General features: G+C 32.5%; 1 pseudogene; it reads right to left on the bottom strand.

Moving 5' to 3' along the window:
• The window catches only part of LOC149558026 (glycine dehydrogenase (decarboxylating) 1, mitochondrial-like), a 123,581-nt pseudogene that overhangs the window by 26,670 nt on the left and 74,225 nt on the right, over nt 1-22,686 (bottom strand).

The following is a 22,686-nucleotide window of genomic DNA, read 5'->3' as shown; positions in this document are numbered from 1 at the left end:
ATCAACATATTCCACATCACAATAAGGTTGCAAAGACTACACCTCCATTTGAAACTTCCCAACAAAGCTAAAGGGTTCACTAATTTTACTTTTATTAGCATAACCAATATGCTTTGCAACTATGCTAGTCCATAGATGTAGACATTCAATTTCCTCCTTAGACACTTTGAATGTCCCAAATCTGAAAATCCAATATTTTATTTTTTTAAGCTATCTCCAATGCACTGATACAACCCTAAACATTCAAAATAACTCACATCACCCTCAAGACCAAAAAACCTTTTAACACTAAAGAACAATTAGAATCTATTGATAAGCTTCTAATTTCTCCAATATATTAGTGCCAAAGTAAAAGGACCTAAATATTGTATCTTTGTGTGTGTGTGTGTGTGTGTATAAATAGTGAGAGGACATACTTTCTAACAACATACAAATTTTATATATATATATATATATATATATATATATATATATATATATATATAAAAGAGAAAGAGAGGCCACACTTTGCATCAAGATCCATTATCATTACAACATTGATAAGTGTTTTGGGTCCCAGCTAGTGCCAATGCCATATGGGAAGGCCTTCAATTTTCATGATGAAATCTACACATTCCTAACTTGGCAATGCTTACTAGTCTAAGATATCCCATTACCCCTACATCAAGTGTTTATCCCTTGACAATTAGAAAAGTCACGAAAAATTCTTGACAAGTGCTCACTTTTTTGAGGTAAGGCTTCATGTTTGTCACCTTCAATGACCTCATACCATTTGCAGTTCCTTGCAATAATAGAATCAGACTAAAAGTGGTGAACAATAAGCACTAGGAAGCACTGACATAGTAAGGATCAAATCACCAATACAAAATGTAAAAATGCTCCAGTTTGCAAAATTGATTCTACCAAGACAAAAGCGAAGGCAAATATTGGCCACCAACAACCCAAATGGTAGTGAGTTTTTATTGCATGGGATGGTAAAGAAAATCAACACACTAACATAAAATATAACAAGTAGGAATGAACTAGATAAGCCACACCACATCCTAGTCATCTAATTAGCTATTCCCATCCTTCCTACACAACATTCCTTCAAAAAATAAACAATCAAGTGCTTCATAATGCAAAATAAAAAATTCCTGCCAATTTGTGATTATTCAAGGTTAGCAATTCCCATTATTTTGAGCCATCTGATAACCCCATCACTAAAAAGGATAAAAAGAAATAGTAAGATATTAGGCATTAATATAACCCATTAGATTTACATTATTAAATTTAGACAATTTCATTTGAACATTTTTTTATCACAAAATTGGCAAAATAGTTAGCCACATTATTATTAAAGCATCCACTCCAATAATTATTGGAATTACTTATTGGAAAATGGAATTTTGAGAGCGGGGTGTGGATCGACACTTCAAAACTTTAACCAAAATACATTCACCTCACATCCATCTCATAAACAAGCATATAAACTAAAATAACTATACATGCATGTCATACATAACATAAAGCAAATAACAATTGACACAAGATATTGGTTACCCAAAAACCCTCCAAAGAGAAGGTAAAAATGGGGTGGGGGTGAAACCCAAAAATCTTCACTAATGCAGTTGTAAAGTGTACCCAATTAAGGTTATAGTTGTTTGATCATAAACTATGATCTACCTCTATCCTCTCTCTACTCTATTATGTTCCCCTCTAACTAATTCTAAAATTCATTTCTCTCTCACAACTCCTTAGTCACAATGAATTATCTCTTGCTTCTTAGCATTTGTATCCTTCAATGACTCTTTGACTTATGACTCTCTCCTCTCTTTGCTTTAGGGTTTGTTCTCCTTATAAGAACATTGGTGGACTAGGATTATGTTAGAATCAATGATAGAATCAATGACTTTGTATCATCCATATTGCTACTTAATTCATTCATTTATCTAATTGGTCGCATGCTTATGCATAGGAATTCTCAATATACATTTATACTTATCTTCTAGAATCATAAAATAATCTTTAAGTCAGCCCAAAAATGGTTTACATAGAAGTTTGTGTCATTCCAAACATCTATGCCAAAAATTGTTTACTCAGCACTCAAAGGCTTTGATGCTCAACACTCATTATATCGTCAATGTTGTAACTCAGCTTGTGAATGACTCAGAATCCATTGTTTACTCGACACCTAAATCACTCAACATGTGTTAAATTGTTCATCACTAGAGTGATTTAGCATAAACTATATGCTCAACACACACTTGTGCTCAACACTAATAGAGTATATTGTTCAGCATGTATTGTGTGGCAACTGATGCTCAACATGCTTTGATTACTCGACATACACTATGTTCTACTAGAGTATGACTTAAGTGTGTTGTCACTCATTCTACAAAACAAAAATGAGATCAATAATCTCTCCCTTTGACATGAGTGGGAATAATACTTAGTCTTGCATATATATCCTCACTATGAGCATAACCCAAACAATCTTTATGCATTATTTCGATCCCATAAAAAATTACAAAATTTGCAAAATTGCAAACTCATAACTTGACTATCATACCTTATTTCTCGAAAATTCCATAACTCCCCCTAAGTTGGGTTTCCTTTGTGTAGCTAAGTTTTGCACTCCTTCTAAGTGAATGTGTATTCTTTGGTTATCCCTTGTTTTTGCATTTGTACTCCCCCTTACTCAAAATTGTACTATTCTTGGCTCTTTCTTCTTTACTCTCCCTTTTATTCTCTTTCCCATTCTCTTTCTATACTATCCCCCTTTCATTCTCTTTCCCTCTTTTTTTGAAACTTATGTCTTGGGTGGTACACTAATAATGTGTTTATACAAAAATGTTTGATGCATCTCTATTATTATTTACAAAGGTGCATCCTAGTTATTGCATGTTACCTCTAGAGATTGGTATTGAATGTCTAACTGTGCAGAAAGGTCAACTAAGTCATCATGTGTAAAAATTTGATTATCTTTCTTTATCAATGTTTTTGCGAAGGATAGTTCCTTATCCAATACTTCCATGTGTGGGGTCAACATGGACTGTATACAAATCAAGCTAGCCCTTATGTTTTCATTCGGGGTTTTTAGCTTAGCTAGCTTACCTTGAGTAGGCAATAGTCTTTGGAAATGAGATGGGCTTTGACTAGGAGATAGCTTCAATGTTGTACCTATTAATTGTAGATCTCCTTGTAGCTTGTCAATATGCCTCTGAACTTCTAGTGTAAGTAGATTCACATCACATAAAGTGGTGTAAAGATAGAATATTTTCTCCAACACCTTCTTCGCACTCTCAACTTTGGTTGCTAGGTCAACTTGTCTTAGTGCAATAGCACTAGATATCTTCTCAAGTGATTTTGAGTGGAACTTCCTTTCAAACCGTTTAAGAAGTTTGACAATGTGATCTAGGCCTTCATCTCTTATCTTGTCAACAATGTTGACTAGTTGCTCAATAATTGGTTTATCTTCATTTGTCTCAAGAAGACTGAAAGAATAAATAAATATATCTTTGATGTCATGAAGCACTTGTTTTTTCTTATGATCTCTTTTAAGAAACTCTTGTTATTTCTTCCTATGAAGAGATTCCTATAAAATGCTCATTTTTTCAATGGTGATTGTTGTAAGATCACACTTTGGAAGTTCAATCACCTCATCTAAGTTTGCATCTCCATAAGATGTATCTTCACCAATCTTAGATGTACTAGTACTAGGCCTTGATATTTGTAGGGGTGTAGCATTTATGCTTGACCTTTGAAGAGTTTGACTAGGAAGAGGAGATACAAAAATTGGTAGGGTAATCAATATCTATATAGCTATTTATTCCTCTAGCTTAGTAGTCAAAACTTACTCTTCAATCCTATTTTCCTCCTTCTCTTCTTTCTTGTCTTCACCTTGCATCTATGAGACAGGTACAGGACTAAATTCCTAACCTATGTGGACTTTTTTCCCATGCTTTTCAACTATTAGCACTACTTCTTGTGATGAAATATTTGGGACCAAGGTGCTGACATCTAATGTCATTGCATTCTTCACTTGATGTATGACAATGGGAATTGGAGCTTGTGTGTTAGTGGTGACACCCTATTGTTCTTCTATGCCTTTAACCTCTATAGGTGGTGGGGGTATTTTATTTGTATCTATTTGTTTGTTCCCTTCTGATGCTTTGTAAATTTCATATGTTCTCACTAGTACATGACTAGTGAAAAATTGTGCTACTAAAGTAGAATCCTTCAATATATTTTTCAAGTCTTCCTCTATCAAGGGATTGATGTTCTAAGCTAAGTTATCAAAAACATCCTTGATTTTTATTGTGTCCTGCTGACTTACTTGGTCCATGTGAGGGGGACTAACACTCAACACTTGTACCATAGGTAATTCTTGATCTTCTTGTTGAGGTCCCTCAGTTGTGACCTCTTCATTTACTTTCTTCTTAGTGCCTTCCTCATGACCATCCTTGACAGTAACTTCTTTTGCAGTCGCTACTACCTTTTGACCATCTTTCTTAGGATTTTACATTTCTTGCTCACCTTTGTCTTTTTTTGGTATAGTGGATAACCCATAGATTGATTTCCAAATAGTTGTACTTTTGGTTACCACATGCTCTATGTTCTTCTTCAAAATATGGAATACCTTGTATTTTGGAGAAAATTTTCCTTTGTGCAATTCCATATCTTCATCAATCATTTTCTTTGGTAAATCAAGAAAAACTTGAGCAAGTCTAGTTTCTCTTATTTTCCTTTTAGTTTGTAAACTAAATTGCCATTTCTTCTCAAATTAGTTATAGAGACTCTTTGGAAGTGAGTTGGCAATCTCAATAGTTGTGTTCTTGAATGTGGCCATCATTTAATATATATCTTCCTCTACCTTATTCATATCAATCTTTCCTAACTTATCAAATTCAACATGTGTGAATCTAGACAAATTTTCATTCTACTTAATATTATCACACAAATTGTCTAGGTCTAATGAGGGATTGTGACTTACCACCTTGAATTGGCTCATGTCATCATACTTTGTTTTCTCCTCATCTAGCTTGGCTTGGGCAGTATACTTTCTCCTTATGCTTTTATATGTCTTCTTCTCAGGTTGATCATACTCTATAGTAGCAATGGTTTTTTTTGTTCTTGGCTTTTCATCCTCCTTGTCCTCTTTTGTAGTTTCCCTTGTGTTAGCCTTGGTGGTAGGTACTACTAGCTTTTTTTGTGCAGGTTTCACAACTTTCTTTGTCTTTTCTACTACAAGCTCTTTTTCCTTTCTCTTCTTCTTCTTTGTTTTATGTGCTTCCTCAACTTCTTCTTCCTTGACACCTTCTTACTCTACTTGGTCTTCTTCTTCTCCTTAAGTAAGTGCCAATGGGTCTTGGCCTTGTTCTTCTTCATCATCATTTTCCAAATCTCTCCTTTAGCTTCTTGATCAATTTATCCTCTTTCCTTATCATAGAAGTTGTTTGTAAATTGATTGTTATCCTTGACTTGGCTTCCTCATAGTTTCTAAATGAGGTGGCACTTTTTTCTATGTCCTATTCCAATAGTGTTGTGATGGATGTAGATGCCTCATCCACATTTATCTTATAAGGAAAGGGCTTAAGCCATCTGACCCTAGGAATAAGAGCCTACACATATGTATAATCAACATCAACTAAGAAGAAAACATCAATGTAATGTTTTCCCACTAGTGACATATGGATCCTTAGTCTTTGATTCACATATTTCTTGAAATCTTCTAAATAGCTAGTCATAATTGACTCAAAGTTATCTCTAAGTTGCTCTATCAACTCTAAAATTTGCAATGTTACTAGCATATTTGTCTTCCACACTAACTTTCTAAATGAGGTAAATTAATTCTAAATATAAAATAATATACAAACCAATAGAGAACTAAATTTTCATGATGCACTTTTTGTCTTCCTAATAGCCTCTAAGTTTTTAGATAATTACTACAATTTTAACTAGGGTTTGCAAAAATTCAAATAGTGTAACTTGACACTCAATAAATACCATTTGAATATGATGAATGATGACAAGTAGCAATTGAATCCAATTTACAAACACTTCAATATTCTTTATCAATTATCCTTCATCCTCTTCATGCTCTTTTTGATTTCAGATGAATGTAAATAAGTCAAGAAACAACTATATAACCCTTGATATTTGGCAATAAATGCTTAATGCTTATACAACTATTAGTTTGGCAAATATAGAATTTTCAACTCACTCAGCTTACACATGATTTCCACTACACTCAACATACATAAAAAGTTCAGCCAATACTATCATACTTAATAGCTCAACATCAACTAAAATTTATTGCATGCTTTGTAACCACTGTGAAACTTTCCATGCTTGGAAACAACAAAAAAAATATAAATTTTCTCTAGGTTCTAACCATTCCATTGCATCTTAGTTCATGCATGTATGTACTCTTTAGATCTTAGATTCTTGGAACTGATTCATAATCTAACTATGAGATATCAGTCTTCTACATACCTTATGATTTCCTAGTTGGGCTGATGTGATCACCTAATCCATTGAATGAAGTGACCTCACCTACACTTGATATACTACAATCTTCTTTCTTCTTCCATGTCCTATTCATCTATACTTTGAATTTTTCAACATCAACCTTCTCTTTACCCTTGTTGAATTCATTGCTTGGTGTTGGTGACCTTGTTGGACACTTTCTACTTACATGTCCAATGTTCAAACAACTAAAATATGTAATGTTACTGAACTATCTATTGTAATCACTTTTGAAATGTTTTCTTATGTGATTCTTAGGAACATGTACATACTCTTCACAATAGTAAAAACTGTATCTTGTGTTGTAATCCCAATTGCAATATTTTCCATTAGGGTTTACCTTTCTTTTCTTATTTGATGACCATTTAGGCAAGGATTTTCACTCATATGCTTTGTGTCCATACTTCTAAAAATTGTAGTAGCATCCTTCAAATCTTTGAGTATTCATGGTCTTGGTCCTACATTCATGTGTCTGATGTCCTTGTTTGTTGTAGCTATAGAAAACTCATCTAAATTTCTACTTAAGGCTTTGGTTGATAGTTTTACTCCTACAGATATTAGCTATATTACCTAGCTATTCCACAATTATGACAAGTGGGTTTGGTGTTCTTACCTTTTTTATTCCTTTGTTCACCACTTCTAGATGATTCTCCTTCTTCAATAGAGTTGTAGCCCAATCCAATATTATCATTGATGAGTCTTGGTGATTCCATCTATTTCTAAGAATATTTTATGGCTTCACTTGGCTTGGTAATCTTTTCTCTTTTAGCTCTCAATTCATTCTACAGTAAGTAGTTTTGTGACTTGAAGGTTTTTATCTCAATATCCTTTCTATTCAATTAATGATTAGCAACCATTAGTTGATTCATTGTATCCAATTGCATGTTGGCAAGCCTTTGCACATCTAATGTCTTATCTTCCAATCTGTTAGCTAGTATCCTTTTGTCTTCTTCTATTGTGACTTTTTGTTCTTTATCTTTCTTTCTTAATTTGGTTGTGTCATGTGAGAATATTGCTTGTGCTTCTTGTTCCTTTTTAAGGTTTCTAACTACTTTAGCTAGAGCACCATTCTTTTCCATCAGATCTATAATAGCTTCATCAAACTCTCAAGATTTTCCTTCTACAAATAGTCCAGTAGTGTTAACCTCTTTGTATTTTGTGTCATTTTTTTGATTTGTCATATCTTTCCTTCTTTTAAATGAGTTCTTCAACTCATCTCCTTCTTCATTCAATTGATGTAGGATAAGTTGCATCTCAATCTTCTAGTTTTCAATAACCTTTCTCAATTTGTAGACTTTCATCTTCAAGATCTTTCCTCTCAAGCTGTCAAGATTTCCTCCAAGAGAACCAATGCATTGATACCAATTTGTGGAATTACTTATTAGGAAAGGGAATTCTAAGAGGGGGGGTGAATAAGCACTTCAAAACTTTAACCAAAATACATTCACCTTACATACATATCATATATAAGTATTTAAATTGAAATAACTATACATTCATGTCATACATAACATAAAGCAAATAACACTTAACACAAGATATTAGTTACCCAAAAACTCTCCAAAGAGAAGGTAAAACTAGGGTGGGGATGACACCCACAAATATTCAATATTGCAGTTGTCAACTTTACCCAATTAAGGTTACAATTGTTTGATCATTAACTATGATATACCCTATGAAAGGTCTACCCTGTTAAAGGATTTTAACACCCTGCTAAAAGTGTACCTTGTTAGAGGACTTAAATTCACAATAAAGTAAGTATTCTATTAGGAGATTTATAAAAACCTGTTAGGGTTACTATGTTAGGAGATTTACTTTGAGTCACCTATTAAAATGATTACACCATAATCCTTCAATTAGCACCTCTCTGCTAGATGTTAGATCCTCTCTTTCTTGATGTTTTCTTGATCCTTTTGATTAGATATGTCTCCTTTGTCTTGTCTCTACTTTGTTTTGTTCTTCTCTAATTGATTCTACAATTCATTTCTCTCTAACACAACTCCTTAGTCACCATGAATGCTTTCTTTCTTCTTAGAATTCATCCCCTTCAATGACTCTTTGACTTATGACTCTCTCCTCTCTCTTCTTTAGGGTTTTTTCTCCTTATAAGAACATTTGTGAACTATGGTTATGCTAGAATCAATGACTATGATTCATCCATATTGTCACTTAATTCATTCCTTTATCTAATTAATTTCATGCTTCTGCATAGGGATTCTCAATATACATTTGTACTTATCTTTTTGAATCATAAAAAAATCCTTAAGTTGACCCAAAAATGGTTTACATAAAAGTTTGTGCCATTACAAACATCTATACCAAAAACTATTTACTCAACACTGAAAGGCTCTGATGCCCAGCACACATTGTATCTTCAATGTTGTAACTCAGCTTTTAAATGACACAACAACCATTTTTTACTTGACACATGAATCACTCTACATGTATTAACTTTCTCATCATTGGAGTGACTCAACATAGACTATCTGCTCGGCACACACTAGTGCTCAACACTAACTGATTATATTTTTTGTCTTCTATTGTCTTGCAACTAATGCTTGATATGATTTTATTTTTTACTTGGTTGTTAGCACCTCCTTTTTGGTTCACAACGTGGCTTAACTACCTCCTATGGATATGGGTAAGTTTGGTGTTTGTGATGTTTGTTGATAGCTTGAGCTTTTGGTGCAATGAAAAACATACCAACAATTGGTATCCGAGCATTGGGTCATGGTTTCGAATCTTAGGAGGTTTCCTTCATTCCATCAGTACAAAACCATCAGTGGGTGTTGAGGGAGAGATTTTTGACCTGGTGGTTAGCACCTCCTTTAGGGTTCGCAACATGGCTTAACCACCTCTTGTGGATATGGGTAATTTTGGTGTTTGTGACATTCATTGATAGCTCAAGATTTTGGTGTGATGACAAACATACCAACATTTATTACTCAACATATACTATGTTCTGCTAGAGTATGACTTAAGTGTGTTGTTACTCATTTTTCAAAACCAAAATGAGATCAATAGTAATCAATGAACTAGTCCAAATAAAACATTAACTAGTGCCAACTTCCAATACTAGTTATGCCTATTATAACAAGTATGAAAATAAATTTACTAGAATTTTAGAATTTGCTCCATTGGATTCTTACTAAAATTTAATGAATGGCCTCTAATCACCCTCCTCAAACAATAATAGCATCAGCAAAATTCTTAGATAAATGTTGGTAAGTATCTTGTGAAACTAATTGTGAATTTTCCACAAATCCCTAATGAGCTTTCAAAAAAATGAATTTGTTCTCTTTGGAAGCCTAAAAAATGTTTATCGAATTTATATTAGAAGACTCCTCTCTAATTAGATGATCTCAATGGATATCAAGTGAACAAGTTTTAAAATTTACAAACTTTAGATGTTCAATATGCTCCAATGGCCTTCCTTTGTGACAATAGCCTTGGTAGCATTATTGAAACAATAAGCTATGTTGTTGAATAGAATGAGGTTTAGGTATGTATATGTGGATACAGTACACTGGTCTAGCAAAATTTGGGTTGGGTACATTCTAGTTACATATTTATTAGAAAAATATAGAAATTTTCAAATTATAACATATTACAATGTTTATTAAATAAAATGTAAAGAAATCATATTAATATGTTAAAATGTTAATAAAATTGTGTTAGGAAATAATATAGGTAGCTAAATAATAAATGTGCATATTTATATTATATATACAAATAAAATACTATAATAAAAATAGCTCATAAATATATATACACCCATTGACTGACTTAAACAACTTGAAGTAGGCCTCTATATGGACTAAACAAACATTCATTGGTGCATCATCATGTCTAAGCATTCCAATGCAGCTAGGTATCAAGTGTTGTAATCCAATCAGTCAATCCTAAATTATAAATTGTACAAGCATTTAGTTATGCAATTATCTAGGTAGCTATTTCATTCAACATGGCAGAATTGTCTAGACCTTTCTCTAATGTTGTTAAGAAAAACTATTGGCATGGTGAGCCTAATCCCTCTTTGTTGTTGAGCCAAACTATTGGCATGGTGAGCCCAAATCCCTCTCTTTCTTGTTGAGCCAAACTATTTGCATGGAACGACAAAGATCCCTCTCTATTGTTAAGCTAAATCACCCAACTTAATTTACTCTATAATGGTGGGTAGGTATTAATTTGAGTAGAACAACCATAGGGATAAAAAATCATATTCCAATATTGAGGATCAGGCCAAACCAACCTCTAGATAAATGGGATTTTTCTTAACCAATCTAGTTTCTTAGCAAGAGTGCATAAATGTAGTATTGTATCGAGCAATAGAAGGTGGATTTTATTCTATGACATTCAGGAAGAGCACATAATAGAAATTTTCCATCATTCATGACAACTCCTTTGCATTCATGAACCTTTCCTTAAGCTTGTAGTATGCCAATATGATAGAATGAATATAGTTGTCTCATTTAAGGCTTTCTAATGGTCAATGAGTAAAAAAAAAAGCATTCAAGTCTTTATCCACTTCTGAAATTGTGACACATATACCTTTGAATTCCCACATCTAACAAGCAATTTCCTAGGTTCATTATTTGTAGATTCCAAATGTATTGGTGCTAAAAAACCAAAACCTTTCCAAAACATCAAGAAATTTAATTTGGAATCCTATTTTGGAATGTATCATAGACAAAAGTAGTAATTTAGGAAAAATCACAATATGTATTTCAAGCACCCAGTTGTGATGTCTGCATCAAATTCCTAAAACCCCTTCCAAAATTTGCCGTAATTCTCTTTGTAAGCATCAATCAACATTTATCCAACTTATACTAGAAGTCCATTATTTGATTGGATCCTAGATATATCTAGTGGACAAAAGTCTAAATCAAAAAAATCTAGATGTGTTATCCTTTTTTTTTAACTCTTTTCCCATCAAAATAAAAATTGGATTACCTTGATAGATCAACTACTTTGATTTGGACATACCACATACCTGCCTTCTTCTATGTTTTTCTTTATCACTATATGCAACTATCTTCTTTAATCATGACATGATCAAACAATGTTCACATTGCCATAAAATATCAAATATCCCTACAGAAACCCCAAGTTACCACTCCTAGAAGTCTCACACCTACAAAAAGGGAAGTATGGCAAAAAAAAAAGGTATAGGCAACCAATACAAAGCATGAGCCAGCCATGTTGTGCTTTGGGTTTTGAGTACAATTAGAGTATGTTTGAGTACATAAACTCTAAGAGGGGCAATAGATTTGTGGAAAGGTTGGATGATCTTGTATATGTTCATTACAATGTCCACCTATGATACATATAGGTTTTAGAACATGAGTTTTCCACTATCATGCTAGAGGCAGTCAACCAAGAGTTTGAGTGGATCACTTAGATGACAGATCTTATCTTTAGTGACAAGGACCTTGACTAGTTTGACTAGTCAAATAGAGAGGTTGAAGCTATAGCCATAGTAGAGGAAGAAGATAGAGCACAAGAAAACATAAGCACAATTGATGTTGGTGAGGATGGTGTGGAATCATTAGCAAAGAGTATATTTGCTACATCATCTAAGACCTACCTAAGACACCTTTGTAGGAGATATGTAGACTCCTCAAAGATATAGACTCATTTTGATATTTGTTTGGAACATTTTTTGTCATGGATTTCATATTCTATGAGTTTGTACACATTTGAAAATATTTATATCTCGATATTGATGGTTCAGTTGGAACTACAACAGTTGAACCAACTTCCATTATGGTACTCTAATTTGGTTTTGATGGTGTGATAGGCATGGCTACTTAACCAACACCTAAAGTATTATGCAAATGATGTAATTTCTTTTGTTTTTATGATATTTTCATGTAATTGAACTATGTATCCTAAATTGTATGCAAATATTAGTGAATCTAGAAAAGTCACAAGATGTTGACATTGTTGCCTAAATTCTATTGAAGTAATTGACAAAAAGATCTTCCTAGAATTTGAATGCTTAGGATGCTTGTATTTTAGTAAAATGGGATCACCACCATATGAACATTGATCTATATATAATTTTTAAGAGATTTGACATGGGTTTTTCACTCTAATTTATGGAATCTCCCCTAATGGTACATGTGAACTATCTATAGGTAACTCCAAATTCACTCCAAAATTAAGTTGTGGAAACATATCAATAGTTGTCAATAAAATTTTTCTCTTGAACAAGGTTGTGAGGAGATTTTTACAACATTTGGTTACTAATTTACTCAATAATTAGGGTCTAATAACATTGTCTTAGCAATTGTGTCCTTTACAATAGAATTGTATCTTCTATTTTCTTCCTCAATAATATATTTTTTCCTAGCCCTAAGATGATCAAATCCACTTGATAAATGTTATTGAAATCATTGAATTTTTGTGCACTATTTTCTCTCACTCTCAATTTTAGACTCTTTTTGTATTAGGAATAAAGTCAATCCTTGAGCTATCTGTAACTATCCATTTCCTTGATTTTCTTTTTATTCTTGTCAAAGCCTTCATTCAACTCCATTTACCTTGATTGTTGTTCTAGAACAAAGGGATTTAAATTTTTTTGTCTCTCTATACACATTCTATCTATCACCAAACTAGTATGTTTGACAACCAAATTACTTTGGTGTTGGGATTGCATAATATGTTGAGGATTAGGTTCATAATTTATTATACCATTTTGATTGGACATATCAACATGTTTACTCATTATGGAAATAATTATCTTTGGATATAAGCTTCTTTCTTCCTAAACTGAATCTACAATGCTTAGTTTCCCTAGATAATTTTGTTGGTTAGTCATGCCTAAAGTACATTACCTCCACTCTTTCAATTTGATGATCATCTAATTTAGTAGATATGTACAAATGAGATTATGGATGATCTACTCTAGACTAAATCAATTCTATGGCATGATCATCATTTGACATTTTTCCATTTTTCAAACATGTCCCTTCTATATTCCTTTGGTCTATTGAATTTGTAGATAGAAAGAAATTTTTATTGCAAGGATGTCCTACTATGAATGGTGGTCTTATTTTTCTGAATGTTGGAAACTTCTAGCATAGTTTCTCATATACTAGATCAAATTCTTGCCTTGAACCATTCAAATTGTAACTATGATTTGGCAGATTCGAGGAAAGATTTTATTTCCACTACATGGTTCAAGACTAGGACACCTAAAAGAATACTAGGAGCCATATGAATAATACTATAAGGTTGAAGACCTATAGACCATTCATAGTCATTTTTCTATTGTAATAATAACAAAATGATCATTTAATGATGTAATAGGAGTCAAGTAATTAGATGTGTCTATAAGGGCTCATGAAGCCTAATTGGTCATTTATAATTGAAATGGGAAATCAAGAGTGTAATGTGTTTAAAGGAATGAAATATTTTGTAGGCCATTATTAAGGCCCTTTGAATATAACAAGGGAGATAACTCAAAGTTGAGATTTAAAAGTTAACAAGTTGTTGAAGTTGAAAACTTAATTTTCAACTTAACAACATAATATTAGTATAAAAAATATGTTTATAGTCAGTTATAAATTTTTTTTACAGGGTGTTTATCATTTGAAATAGTTAAAAAAGATATTATAAAGGCTCACAATCTTGAGAATGGGATAGGGATTGAAATATAAAGAGTTGGTCTTAACAAAAGAAGGTTTTACTTAATTTCCTTCATGTATTATAATTTTGATAGTGGTTTTAAATTGTGTTCATATGATGGATGCTTTCTATTTGAATATCCTCTTGTAGGGAAATTTAGAGCATTGAATCCATAGTATTTTGGCTTTTATAGAACTTCATTTGATTGGTTTTTTTATAGATATCTTATTTTGTATTAAAACTACCCAAACCCTCTTAGGGTATACAGTGAGAACATTATAATGTAGATTCCTAGACATTAGCATGTAAGAATCCCTCAAACCCTAGTCGACTGAAGGAGGGGTATGTACAACATGTCCAAATAACTATAGAGAATCATGCAATATTTGACACATAGAAGGGTGGAGGAAGATAGAAAAAATTATCTTAGATTGTTACAAAGAAGTGGTATGAGGGTTTGATGGTGTTGTGTGTATGCAAGAGTATTTGGATGGAAGTTCATGCTTCAATATGGAGTAGTAGTGAGTTATAAGTGTGTCCTAGTGATACAAAAGTAGGGAACATCTTTTTTGAGTCTAGTTTTTTACTATCTCTATAAATAAAGAATTACTATCACAACAGGATGGAGATTGGGATAATGAGGTACAATTGGTTTGATAAAAAGAGTGTTTTGGTTTGTTGAGTGTTAGGTGTCACATAAGTAGAGCACTCTCATACTGGGATAAGTGAGGACTCGAGCATGCAAAAATAGACCTAGTGCAAAGGAACTAATATAGGAGAACAGTTACATGATGTTGTCAAAGTGTTGATAGAGATGGTATAAGGACAAAGGGGTTTGGACATGGTATAAGTCCCATGAATGGAGAAATAGTTTCTTGATAGAATCAATGGGGGTGTATGATCCTGATGAATGATGAAACATTTAATATAGTCTTAGGAATGGTACATACCCAATGGATGGAATCAATAAATATTAAAGTTGTGATCAGATTGAAGGATGGTCAGTACTTGGCTTGATCAAGGTCGATAATTAGAGAATAGTGAGTATATTAGATTAGAAAGTAATCTAGTGTATAAAGACTATCATTAGATGATGCTAGTAGTGTATGTGAATAGTTAAGGCATGGAGCCTTTTGATTATATGATTTTTTCAATCCTTCTAGACCATGATAGATTGCATACATATAATACATATTGGCAAGTAATGTCTACATCATACAAATGTTTCTAGTGGCCTTATCTTACATAATGTGTTGCTCCCTTGTCTACATTTCCATCCTTAGCATAGGCTTCCCATGAGAATCCACATTGACTCCAATAATCCTCCTAGGCATCATTCTTTTTTACTCTTGAGATATAACCAAGAAAGCTACATAAGGCCCCCCATAGCCCATGGGAATACCAAACCTCTTAGCAGATCTAATAATAATATCCACCACAAATTCCTCAGGAGGATTCAATATTATTAGTGCCAACAAATCAGTCAAAATGACAACCTTCATGCCATGAGCAATCAATAACTTCCCTATCTATCTTAGGGTACTAAACAAGCACTCTAGAAACATCCTTAGAACTATAATAAAATTGCTTTAGATCAGATTTCATAACATTCAATGCTAACCCACCCATCCTTATTTTGAATGCATCAAATATATATGGATGACAATTACTAGAAATGAAAAAGTTATTATTCTTACCTTTGGTTATATTATTACATATCACCATAGCCTCAACAATAATAGTGACCTCATCCAAAAGAGAAGAATCTGACATGGGGAACCTTGTGAGATCTGATATCATGGCCTGGCAATTCAAAAAAGATTCCAGTCTACCATGAGAACTTTTTTCCTAGTAAGGAGCATACTTAGTATACCAACTGATGTTTTATGTTATATTATGGATGATTATAGTAAGGACATGGGTACCAGAGTATCATGTCCCAATAAATGACTTAAAGTTCTTTTTCATGGTTTTTAGGAACTTCATGTGAGAAATAGATTCTATGAGACCACCATCAAAGTTTGAGAGCTTGAGGGCACCAATTTGAATCCTCTTAGGAATTGTAGCATCAATTAGTGCATTTAGGGTGGGGAATCCACAAGTGTTGGCCATTGAAGCCTAATCTAGAAGAAATGTACTATTGCGGTGGTGGGAAAAAATATTTATGCATTGTAGAGCCTCTATAGAGATCGAGCATGCTCCATATTAGAATCCTAGACATGGTGAAGAAGAGATTATTATTGGAAGAATTTGATTGTGGGCGTAGGTAGAAGGGATCAATTTTTGCAAAGGTGAGGGAGGGGTTTCCAAACTTGTTAGACATTATTTTTGAAACCTCTAAATTAGGTAGAGTAGAACAACAACATTGGATTGAACGAACTAGTTAGAAATATAAGGTAGTCTTCTCTAAAGATGGCTTGATTGCAACATTGAACTATGCAGGAGGAATTTTTGATGATTTAGAATTAGAAACTTGCACTCATAATTTTTTGTCCATTAGATATTCTCACTATGATCAAACTCAAGATGCACCCGGTGATTGTAATGTTTTAAAATTAATGACTAGAGACTAAGGCAATCTACAAAATGGAGTTTCAAACTCTTTTGAAATGGATACATAATTTCAAACATTAGAATCAATCTTGGTAACAAATATATATATATATATATATATATATATATATATATATATATATATATATATCTATATATATATATATATATATATATATATATATATATATATATATATATTCTTGGGATAAAAATTTGTTGTTAGAAAGTAAAATACTAGAATTCCATTGTCTTCCTCAACTTGCCACTTTGTTATGACATAATTCATCTGTGGATGCAAATTTGGAGGGAGATCTTTCATATGAAACTAACTCTAAGAATATTTTAGATAGAGTAGTGGGTAATTTATATTCAAGAGAAAAATATGATGCTAATGATAATGCATCCAATGAGATGATCTCCTTAGGATTAAGTACGATGGGTTCTTTATGGAGCCCATTTGTCAAAACCTATGCATGCTTGGTAGGACAAGAAGATGAGCTGAAGCAAATAGGTTTTATATTTTCTAAACCTTTACAATCTATGTTGAATAAAGGAAATTTACAAAACTTTCAAAAATTTGACAATGTTCACCTATGACCAAGAATCACACTGTGATAGAAAATTAATAAAGGATTCATCATTAATCACACATCTAAATTTAGGGATTGATGATTATTGAAATTCAAGGTGTGAGGATCACACAAAGAAATAAAAATTACCTTAGATTAAAATACTAAACACAAATTGCATAGAGAGTATCGATTAAGGGATTAATCCAAGATGACTAGCTTTTCTTTTTTCAAATTTAATAAAGGGTTTGCAGAAAGAAACACAAAATTTCATTTATGAAAATCTAATAGCTAGAGTTTGTGAAATTGTGCACCTATTATTAAAGAAATGAGGAGGGGAAAAAGTAGTGCCTTAGCTTACAACTATTCATTCTCAAATCAAATAAATCACCTAGAAAGGGTTTGATTAGATGAAATATTCCACTAATGTCCCCTTCACTTTTCTTATTTAATTTTCTTATATCTATTTTTGGGTCAATAAAAATTTGAGGTTTCCATCTCTTCTAGAGTGCATTTTGGATGTCTTCTAATCTTAGTTGTTTCAAAAAGAAAAAGAAAATAAACATCAGTTAAATTTAATTTTCTATTTTTATTCCTCCAAAAAATGTGAAATATAAAAAAAGAAACATTAGAAGAACAAAAACCTTTAATTAATATGCATAATATGCATAATGTTTTTCTATACAAATTATTGGCTTAGGAAATCAGATCAAAAGTTACCATTGCTATGGTTGTGCACAGCTTGGAAGAAAGGTCAATAAAAGTGAATGAATTCATAACCACTATCTCTATCCTATCATTTCTGCCATAAAGGAAAGAAAAAGATTAACTGAGATTTGAAAGAAAACTTTGGGGCCAATTTTGCATAGCTGATATGCTAGCCAAAGAGAAATGATTTTAGCACAATGATGTATTCATATCATTTTATTATAATTTATGTATTAAAATAAAATAAAAAAAGATATTAATTAAAGTAAAATAAAAAAAATGTAATAATAATCAATTATATCAATTATAATAGTTTTTTAAGTTTTTATTTGTAATAATAATCATTTTTCATTTTTTTATGTTTATGGTGTTAAATTTTAACTTTAGATAATAATAATAATAATTTTTATTGTTATTTATATTTATAACAAAATTAAGATAAAAATTAGTTTTATCTTGAAATATGTGTTTTCTTAAGTAGCGAGATTAGAGTCAGCATGACTTTTTTTCTTGATCAATTTATTTGAAGGATCTAGCAAGAGAAATGATTCATTGACCAACAAATGATTATAAATATTTGATGTTGAAAAATAATTAATATATAATTAGGTAACCTATATTTTTAGAAAATAATATTGTCCAATAGCTACATCATCCTCCAAAAGAAAAAGGTATCATCTGTATGACAAGTAAACATCAAGTAACTTGGGGAAGGCTTTCCAAACTTGTGAAAATGGTGAAATTGGAGTCGTACTTCACAAATTAAGACCATGAGAGTTGTTTTTGGCAATGAATAAAGATTTGGGGCTAATTCACTTGTAGTGGCGTTCTATCCTTTGTGTGTTTCATGGGTAACAATTGTGGTAATATCTATCTATAATGTCAAATTAAAATATGTTGTGAAACTTGAGATAAATTCATCTATGCATATTAGTCTATGATTATAATATCAAATGTTATAATTATAAAGGATTAATGATAATTTATTTAGTAATTTTTATTTGGGTGACAGATCATTAGTGACTAACTATTTAGTCATGTATTTAGTAGTCTATTTAGTCATTTTTATTTATGTGACTAATTATTAGTGACAATTTTCTTAGTCACTCATTTAGTCATTTGTCTAGTAGATTATTTAGTCACTTTTATATGGTTGATCTTGTGATTTTACCCAATGACCAAATTGGTCATGTATCTAGTCACCTAGAGTTGTAAACTATAAAGAAATAGTAGAATGTGATTAGTTTAGTCATGTAATTAAAACTTATAGTGGTATGACAACATTTTAGTCACATAGTCACATATTTTCCAAAATGTACTAGTGGATGCAAAAATGATGCAAGAGCATCTTGGGTTTCCTTATAATCCTGCACTTTTGTTCATTTTATCAGTTGATGTTGAGTTGCTAGTTTCCTGTTGATGTCGAATCCCTAGTTTCCAGTTGGTGCCAAGCTGCTAGTTTCTAGTTGATGCCAAGTTACCAGTTTCTAGTTTATGCTGAGTTGCCAGTTTCTAGTTGATGTCGAGTTGCCAATTTTTAGTTGATGTTGAGTTGCTAGTTTCTAGTTGATGCTGAGTTGCTAGTTTCTAGTTGATGTTGAGTTGCCAGTTTCTAGTTGATGCCAAGTTGTCAGTTTCTAGTTGATGTCAAGTTGCCAGTTTCTATTTGGTGCCAAGTTGCTAGTTTCTAGCTGATGTTGAGCTTTTAGTTTCTAGTTGTTGTCGAGTCCCAATTTTCCTTCATGTGCTGAGTTACCTAATGTATGTCAAGTGTCAGTATCTAGATGTTATTTCTATGAGCTAACTTGCAGGATTTATTTTTGATCGTGACATTTATGTTAAGATATTTTCTTGGGATGTGTCCAAATCATTGTTGGATCAAGCATCCTCTTATGTAATATTCTAGAATAATCTCTAAGCCATTTTGGAAAATATATATATAGAGTGTTTTGACTTAGAGTTAGGAAAGTGTTTGGGGAAGAAGAAGATTGGAGAGTAGAACTAAAAGTGTTAATTTGTAGTTGGATATTTGAATATGAATGTATTTGTAATTGGCTATAACTTAGAAGGCCTTACAGCTAGGCATGTATGAAGATATTTCAATGAATCAATAAAAGTATTTCTTTCTTATTCTTCCTTTGATTATTGTTCCTTGTGTTTTCTTCTATTGTATTAACTCTTGCAAGGTGGTTTGGATAGCTGGGTGAGCCTTTGGCCCTAGTTATTTGTCATTTTCCTATGTTAGTTGGTATCAGAGCTTGAGGTTCATCCTTCTAGAGATTGGATCATATAGAACCTTGATTTGGATTTGGTTGTAGGGTGGCAGATTTACAAATTTGACCTATAACTTGTAGAGGGTTCAATCTTGTATGAACCCAATTTGTAAAGATGGTTCATGGTAGAAGAAATGTTGATGATGCTATATTGGATCAACTCAGACAAATTGTAGCTAGATTAGATGTTGTGGAGATAGCCCAGAGGAGACAAGTGCATCTTAAGGATATAAGTAATGATGAAGCAGCAACATGAAACCATAATCTAAAAACTAAAGAAGATCAAGATGAGGAAAGATTGTTGCGAGTGTCATCTAGGGAAAATTGAAATCTTGCTATAGAAGTTGTTCCTTATGATGGAAAATTGGATACCAATGTTGTGTTGGATTGGATCTTTGATATAGATAAGTTCTTTGAGTATGAAAATAATCCTAATAATAGAAAGGTGAAGATTGTAGTCACTAGGTTAAAAGGTCATGCATCACTATAGTGGGAGCACTTGCAAATTGATAGAAAAAGGGCAGGAAAGGAGAAGATCAGAACTTGGCCAAAGATGGTGAACAAGGTAAATAACAAATTCCTCCCTATTGATTACCAAGTTAGCTTGTTGAGAAAGATGCAAAATTTGAAACAAAAGGACATGACTGTGAAAGAGTATACTAAGGAATTCTATAGATTAGACATTAGATTCGGACATGTGGATAACAATGTTGAGAAAATTAAAAGGTAAATTAATGGATTGAGATCTGGAATTCAAGATGAAATAAGTTTTGTGAAGTTGGAAAGTGTAGAAGCAGCATATCAATATGCCTTGAAAGCTGAGGAGATCTTGACAAAGAAGCATGAACAAAGACAAAGAGGTAGAGATGGTAGATTCCAGAGAGGCAGAGGTACATCTTATGGTGAAGGTGGCAGATCTAACAATTCTATGCAGGATAAAGGAAAATTTGAATGAAAGAATGATAACAAAGGCAAGACCGAATGAAAAAGTGGTAATTCATACCGAGGAGGCACTAATTCTTACCAAGGCAGAGGTAATTCCTATTCTAGAGGTGGAATTCATGGCAATTGTTTCAAATGTCGTAAAGAGGAACATAGATCTTTTGAATGTAGATCTTCTAAAAGTAGGAAAGGTAACATAAATGTTGTATTCAAGAAGATGATGAGGGTTCACCAAGTAAACCTGAGGTTGGAGAAAATTTGATGGTGATAAGAACCTTATATAATAAGGCAAGTGATGAGAAACCTATTTTAAGGACAAGTATTTTCAAGACAAGATGTAAGATGGCTAGAAAATGCTACAAATTGATCATTAATAGTGGAAGTTCTACAAATCTTGCATCAAAAGTGTTGGTTACCAAGTTATAGCTGCAGAGGCCAAAACATCCAGAACCTTATCATGTTTCATGGATCAATGATGAGCATAAGATATTGGTAAGTGAACAATGCCTTGTAAAGCTCAAAATTGGACATTACTTTGATGAAGTTTTGTGTGATATTATGCCCATGGATCATTGTCATATTTTGTTGGGAAGACCTTGGCAATATGATAGATATGTTGTACATGATGGAAGATTGAATCAATATACTTTTTGGATAAATGGGAAGAAACAAATAATGTTGCCTTTGATTGGAAGTCCAGATGAGGTCAGTTGTACTACAATAAAGGTTTGGATGGTTAATGGAAAGAAATCTGAAAAGGAAGTAAAAAAGAATCAAGTTTGTTTTTCTATAATCTCTAGAGGACCGAGTTGTGTATCAACAAATAGTGTTAGTCGAGCACCAATGAGTGGTGGCCAAGTGACAGCAAAAACTAACGGAAGCCAAGTACCAGAAGAAATTTAAAATTTGGTAAAGGAATATAAAGATATTATTGCTAAGGATATTTTGGATGGTTTACCGCCAATGAGAAGTATTAAGTCATTGTATCGATCTAATTGTTGGAGTTAGTTTGCCAAGAAAAGCACCATATAGATTAACACCTATAGAGAATGAAGAACTTAATAGACAAGTGCATGAGTTGTTGTAGAAAGGTTTGATTAGAGAAAGCTTGAGTCCATGTGATGTACCTACTATATTAGCACTCAAAAAGAATGGAGAATGGAGAATGTGTATTGATTCTAGAGCCATTAATAAGATAACAATGAAATATAGGTTTCCTATGCAAAGGATGGATGGAATAACGGATTGTTTGAGTGGAGCAAAGCATTTTACCAAGATTGATTTGAAGAGTGGCTATCATCAGATTAGAATCAGAGAAGGTGATGAATGGAAGACTACTTTCAAGAAAAAAAGATCATTTGTATCAATGGTTGGTTATGCCTTTTGGTTTGACTAATGCACCTAGTACTTTCACAAGGTTGATGAATGAAGTTCTAAAAAGATTTTTGGGTAAGTTTGTGATTGTTTATTTGGATGATATTTTAATATTCAGTAAG

Source organism: Cupressus sempervirens, chromosome 5 (genome assembly GCF_028749045.1).
Source record: "Cupressus sempervirens isolate cs-2001-9-10 chromosome 5, ASM2874904v1, whole genome shotgun sequence".
Taxonomy (NCBI): Eukaryota; Viridiplantae; Streptophyta; class Pinopsida; order Cupressales; family Cupressaceae; genus Cupressus; species Cupressus sempervirens.
Note: the sequence above shows the minus strand (reverse complement) of the source record. Positions and strands in the feature narration are given on the sequence as shown.